This window comes from Xenopus tropicalis, chromosome 5 (genome assembly GCF_000004195.4).
Source record: "Xenopus tropicalis strain Nigerian chromosome 5, UCB_Xtro_10.0, whole genome shotgun sequence".
Taxonomy (NCBI): domain Eukaryota; kingdom Metazoa; phylum Chordata; class Amphibia; order Anura; family Pipidae; genus Xenopus; species Xenopus tropicalis.
Genome location: NC_030681.2, coordinates 159,307,480 through 159,313,775, shown reverse-complemented (window position 1 = coordinate 159,313,775; position 6,296 = coordinate 159,307,480).

Sequence of the window (6,296 nt, the reverse complement as noted above, 5' to 3'; positions counted from 1 at the left end):
AAGGAAAGTCTCCCATAGGGCTCAATGGCACTCTGCAGCTCCAACCCGGCCCAAGGAAAGTCTCCCATAGGGCTCAATGGCACTCTGCAGCTCCAACCCGGCCCAAGGAAAGTCTCCCATAGGGCTCAATGGCACTCTGCAGCTCCAACCCGGCCCAAGGAAAGTCTCCCATAGGGCTCAATGGCACTCTGCAGCTCCAACCCGGTCCAAGGAAAGTCTCCCATAGGGCTCAATGGCACTCTGCAGCTCCAACCCGGCCCAAGGAAAGCCTCCCATAGGGCTCAATGGCACTCTGCAGCTCCAACCCGGCCCAAGGAAAGCCTCCCAGAGGGTTCAATGGCACTCTGCAGCTTCAACCCGGCCCAAGGAAAGTCTCCCATAGGGCTCAATGGCACTCTGCAGCTCCATCCCGGCCCAAGGAAAGTCTTCCATAGAACTCAAAGGCACTCTGCAGCTCCAACCCGGCCCAAGGAAATTCTCCCATAGGGCTCAATGGCACTCTGCAGCTCCAACCCGGCCCAAGGAAAGTCTCCCATAGGGTTCAATGGCACTCTGCAGCTCCAACCCGGCCCAAGGAAAGTCTTCCATAGAACTCAAAGGCACTCTGCAGCTCAAAGCCGGCCCAAGGAAATTCTCCCCTAGGGCTCAATGGCACTCTGCAGCTCCAACCCGGCCCAAGGAAAGTCTTCCATAGAACTCAAAGGCACTCTGCAGCTCCAACCCGGCCCAAGGAAATTCTCCCATAGGGCTCAATGGCACTCTGCAGCTCCAACCCGGCCCAAGGAAAGTCTCCCATAGGGCTCAATGGCACTCTGCAGCTCCATCCCGGCCCAAGGAAAGTCTTCCATAGAACTCAAAGGCACTCTGCAGCTCCAACCCGGCCCAAGGAAATTCTCCCATAGGGCTCAATGGCACTCTGCAGCTCCAACCCGGCCCAAGGAAAGTCTCCCATAGGGTTCAATGGCACTCTGCAGCTCCAACCCGGCCCAGGGAAAGTCTCCCATAGGGCTCAATGGCACTCTGCAGCTCCAACCCGGCCAAAGGAAAGTCTTCCATAGGGCTCAATGGCACTCTGCAGCTCCAACCCGGCCCAAGGAAAGTCTCCCATAGGGCTCAATGGCACTCTGCAGCTCCAACCTGGCCAAAGGAAAGTCTCCCATAGGGCTCAATTGCACTCTGCAGCTCCAACACGGCCCAAGGAAAGTCTCCCATAGGGCTCAATGGCACTCTGCAGCTCCAACCCGGCCCAAGGAAAGTCTCCCATAGGGCTCAATGGCACTCTGCAGCTCCAACCCGGCCCAAGGAAAGTCTCCCATAGGGCTCAATGGCACTCTGCAGCTCCAACCTGGCCAAAGGAAAGTCTCCCATAGGGCTCAATGGCACTCTGCAGCTCCAACCCGGCCCAAGGGAAGTCTCCCATAGGGCTCAATGGCACTCTGCAGCTCCAACCCGGCCCAAGGAAAGTCTCCCATAGGGCTCAATGGCACTCTGCAGCTCCAACCTGGCCAAAGGAAAGTCTCCCATAGGGCTCAATTGCACTCTGCAGCTCCAACACGGCCCAAGGAAAGTCTCCCATAGGGCTCAATGGCACTCTGCAGCTCCAACCCGGCCCAAGGAAAGTCTCCCTTAGGGCTCAATGGCACTCTGCAGCTCAAACCTGGCCCAAGGAAAGTCTCCCATAGGGCTCAGTGGCACTCTGCAGCTCCAACCCGGCCCAAGGAAAGTCTCCCATAGGGCTCAATGGCACTCTGCAGCTCCAACCCGGCCCAAGGAAAGTCTCCCATAGGGCTCAGTGGCACTCTGCAGCTCCAACCCGGCCCAAGGAAAGTCTCCCATAGGGCTCAATGGCACTCTGCAGCTCCAACCCGGCCCAAGGAAAGCCTCCCATAGGGCTCAATGGCACTCTGCAGCTCCAACCAGGCCCAAGGAAAGTCTCCTATAGTGCTCAATGGCACTCTGCAGCTCCAACCTGGCCCAAGGAAAGTCTCCCATTGGGCTCAATGGCACTCTGCAGCTCCAACCCGGCCCAAGGAAAGTCTCCTATACGGCTCAGTGGCACTCTGCAGCTCCAACCTGGCCAAAGGAAAGTCACCCATAGGGCTCAATGGCACTCTGCATCTCCAACCCGGCCCAAGGAAAGTCTCCCATAGGACTCAAAGGCACTCTACAGCTCTAACCCGGCCCAAGGAAAGTCTCCTATACGGCTCAGTGGCACTCTGCAGCTCCAACCTGGCCAAAGGAAAGTCTCCCATAGGGCTCAATGGCACTCTGCAACTCCAACCCGGCCCAAGGAAAGTCTCCCATAGGGCTCAATGGCACTCTGCAACTCCAACCCGGCCCAAGGAAAGTCTCCCATAGGACTCAAAGGCACTCTGCAGCTCCAACCCGGCCCAAGGAAAGTCTCCCATAGGGCTCAATGGCACTCTGCAGCTCTAACCCGGCCCAAGGAAAGTCTCCCATAGGGCTCAATGGCACTCTGCGGCTCCAACCCGGCCCAAGGAAAGTCTCCCATAGTACTCAATGGCACTCTGCAGCTCCAACCCGGCCCAAGGAAAGTCTCCCATACGGCTCAATTATCACTCTTCAGCTCAAACCTGGCCCAAGGAAAGTCTCCCATAGGGCTCAATGGCACTCTGCAGCTCCAACCCGGCCCAAGGAAATTCTCCCATAGGGGCTCAATGGCACTCTGCAGCTCCAACCCGGCCCAAGGAAAGTCTCCCATAGGGCTCAATGGCACTCTGCAGCTCCAACCCGGCCCAAGGAAAGTCTCCCATAGGGCTCAATGGCACTCTGCAGCTCCAACCCGGCCAAAGGAAAGTCTCCCATAGGGCTCAATGGCACTCTGCAGCTCCAACCCGGCCCAAGGAAAGTCTCCCATAGGGCTCAATGGCACTCTGCAGCTCCAACCCGGCCAAGGAAAGTCTTCCATAAGGCTCAATGGCACTCTGCAGCTCCAACCCGGCCAAAGGAAAGTCTCCCATAGGGCTCGATGGCACTCTGCAGCTCCAACCCGGCCCAAGGAAAGTCTCCCATAGGGCTCAATGGCACTCTGCAGCTCCAACCCGGCCCAAGGAAAGTCTCCCATAGGGCTCAATGGCACTCTGCAGCTCCATCCCGGCCCAAGGAAAGTCTCCCATAGGGCTCAATGGCACTCTGCAGCTCAAACCCGGCCCAAGGAAAGTCTTCCATAGGGCTCAGGGGCACTCTGCAGCTCCAACCTGGCCCAAGGAAAGTCTCCCATAGGGCTCAATGGCACTCTGCAGCTCCAACCCGGCCCAAGGAAAGTCTTCCATAGGGCTCAATGGCACTCTGCAGCTCCAACCTGGCCCAAGGAAAGTCTCCCATAGGGCTCAATGGCACTCTGCAGCTCCAACCCGGCCAAAGGAAAGTCTCCCATAGGGCTCAATGGCACTCTGCAGCTCCAACCCGGCCCAAGGAAAGTCTCCCATAGGGCTCAATGGCACTCTGCAGCTCCAACCCGGCCCAAGGGAAATTCTCCCATAGGGCTCAATGGCACTCTGCAGCTCCAACCCGGCCCAAGGAAAGTCTTCCATAAGGCTCAATGGCACTCTGCAGCTCCAACCCAGCCAAAGGAAAGTCTCCCATAGGGCTCAATGGCACTCTGCAGCTCCAACCCGGCCCAAGGAAAGTCTCCCATAGGGCTCAATGGCACTCTGCAGCTCCAACCCGGCCCAAGGAAAGTCTCCCATAGGGCTCAATGGCACTCTGCAGCTCCATCCCGGCCCAAGGAAAGTCTCCCATAGGGCTCAATGGCACTCTGCAGCTCAAACCCGGCCCAAGGAAAGTCTTCCATAGGGCTCAGGGGCACTCTGCAGCTCCAACCTGGCCCAAGGAAAGTCTCCCATAGGGCCTCAATGGCACTCTGCAGCTCCAACCCGGCCCAAGGAAAGTCTTCCATAGGGCTCAATGGCACTCTGCAGCTCCAACCTGGCCCAAGGAAAGTCTCCCATAGGGCTCAATGGCACTCTGCAGCTCCAACCCGGCCCAAGGAAAGTCTCCCATAGGGCTCAATGGCACTCTGCAGCTCCAACCCGGCCCAAGGAAAGTCTTCCATAGGGCTCAATGGCACTCTGCAGCTCCAACCCGGCCCAAGGAAAGTCTTCCATAAGGCTCAATGGCACTCTGCAGCTCCAACCCGGCCCAAGGAAAGTCTACCATAGGGCTCAATGGCACTCTGCAGCTCCAACCCGGCCCAAGGGAAGTCTCCCATAGGGCTCAATGGCACTCTGCCAGCTCCAACCCGGCCCAAGGAAAGTCTCCCATAGGGCTCAATGGCACTCTGCAGCTCCACCCGGCCCAAGGAAAGTCTCCCATAGGGGCTCAATGGCACTCTGCAGCTCCAACCCGGGCCCAAGGAAAGTCTTCCATAGGGCTCAATGGCACTCTGCAGCTCCAACCCGGCCCAAGGAAAGTCTTCCATAAGGCTCAATGGCACTCTGCAGCTCCAACCCGGCCCAAGGAAAGTCTTCCATAGGGCTCAATGGCACTCTGCAGCTCCAACCCGGCCCAAGGGAAGTCTCCCATAGGGCTCAATGGCACTCTGCAGCTCCAACCCGTCCCAAGGAAAGTCTCCCATAGGGCTCAAATGGCACTCTGCAACTCCAACCTGGCCAAAGGAAAGTCTCCCATAGGGCTCAATTGCACTCTGCAGCTCCAACCCGACCCAAGGAAAGTCTCCATAGGGCTCAATTGCACTTTGCAGCTCCAACCAGGCCCAAGGGAAGCCTCCCATAGGGCTCAATGGCACTCTGCAGCTCCAACCCGGCCCAAGGAAAGTCTCCCATAGAGCTCAATGGCACTCTGCAGCTCCAACCCGACCCAAGGAAAGTCTCCCATAGGGCTCAATGGCACTTTGCAGCTCCAACCCAGCCCAATGAAAGTCTCCCATAGGGCTCAATGGCACTCTGCAGCTCCAACCAGGCTCAAGGAAAGCCTCGCATAGGGCTCAATGGCACTCTGCAGCTCCACCCAGCCCAAGGAAAGTCTCTCATAGGGCTAAATGGCACTCTGCAGCTCCAACCTCGCCCAAGGAAAGGCCTCCCATAGGGCTCAATGGCACTCTGCAGCTCCAACCCGGCCAAAGGAAAGTCACCCATAGGGCTCAATGGCACTCTGCAGCTCCAACCCGGCCCAAGGAAAGTCTCCTATAGGTCTCAATGGCACTCTGCAGCTCCAACCCGGCCAAAGGAAAGCCTCCCATAGGGCTCAATGGCACTCTGCTGCTCCAACCCGGCCCAAGGAAAGTCTCCCAAATGGCTCAATGGCACTCTGCAGCTCCAACCCGGCCCAAGTAAAGTCTCCCATAGGGCTCATTGGCACTCTGCAGCTCCAACCTGGCCAAGGAAAGTCTCCCATAGGGCTCAATGACACTCTGCAGCTCCAACCCGGCCCAAGGAAAGTCTCCCATAGGGCTCAATGGCACTCTGCAGCTCCAACCCGGCCCAAGGAAAGTCTCCCATAGGGCTCAATGGCACTCTGCAGCTCCAACCTGGCCCAAGGAAAGTCTCCCATAGGGCTCAATGACACTCTGCAGCTCCAACCCGGCCCAAGGAAAGCCTCCCATAGGGCTCAATGACACTCTGCAGCTCCAACCCGGCCCAAGGAAAGTCTCCCATAGGGCTCAATGACATTCTGCAGCTCCAACCCGGCCCAAGGAAAGTCTCCCATAGGGCTCAATGACACTCTGCAGCTCCAACCCGGCCCAAGGAAAGCCTCCCATAGGGCTCAATGACACTCTGCAGCTCCAACCTGGCCCAAGGAAAGTTCTCCCATAGGGCTCAATGACACTCTGCAGCTCCAACCCGGCCCAAGGAAAAGTCTCCCATAGGGCTCAAATGACACTCTGCAGCTTCCAACCCGGCCCAAGGATAGCCTCCCATAGGGCTCAATGGCACTCTGCAGCTCCAACCTGGCCCAAGGAAAGTCTCCCATAGGGCTCAATGACACTCTGCAGCTCCAACCCGGCCCAAGGAAATTCTCCCAAAGGGCTCAATGGCACTCTGCAGCTATAACCTGGCCCAAGGAAAGTCTCTCATAGGGCTCAATGGCACTCTGCAGCTCCAACCCGGCCCTTGGAAAGCCTCCCATAGGGCTCAATGGCACTCTGCAGCTCCAACCCGGCCCTAGGAAAGCCTCCCATAGGGCTCAATGGGCACTCTGCAGCTCCAACCTGCCAAAGGAAAGCCTCCCATAGGGCTCAATGGCACTCTGCAGCTCCAACCCGGCCCTTGGAAAGCCTCCCATAGGGCTTAATGGCACTCTGCAGCTCCAACCCG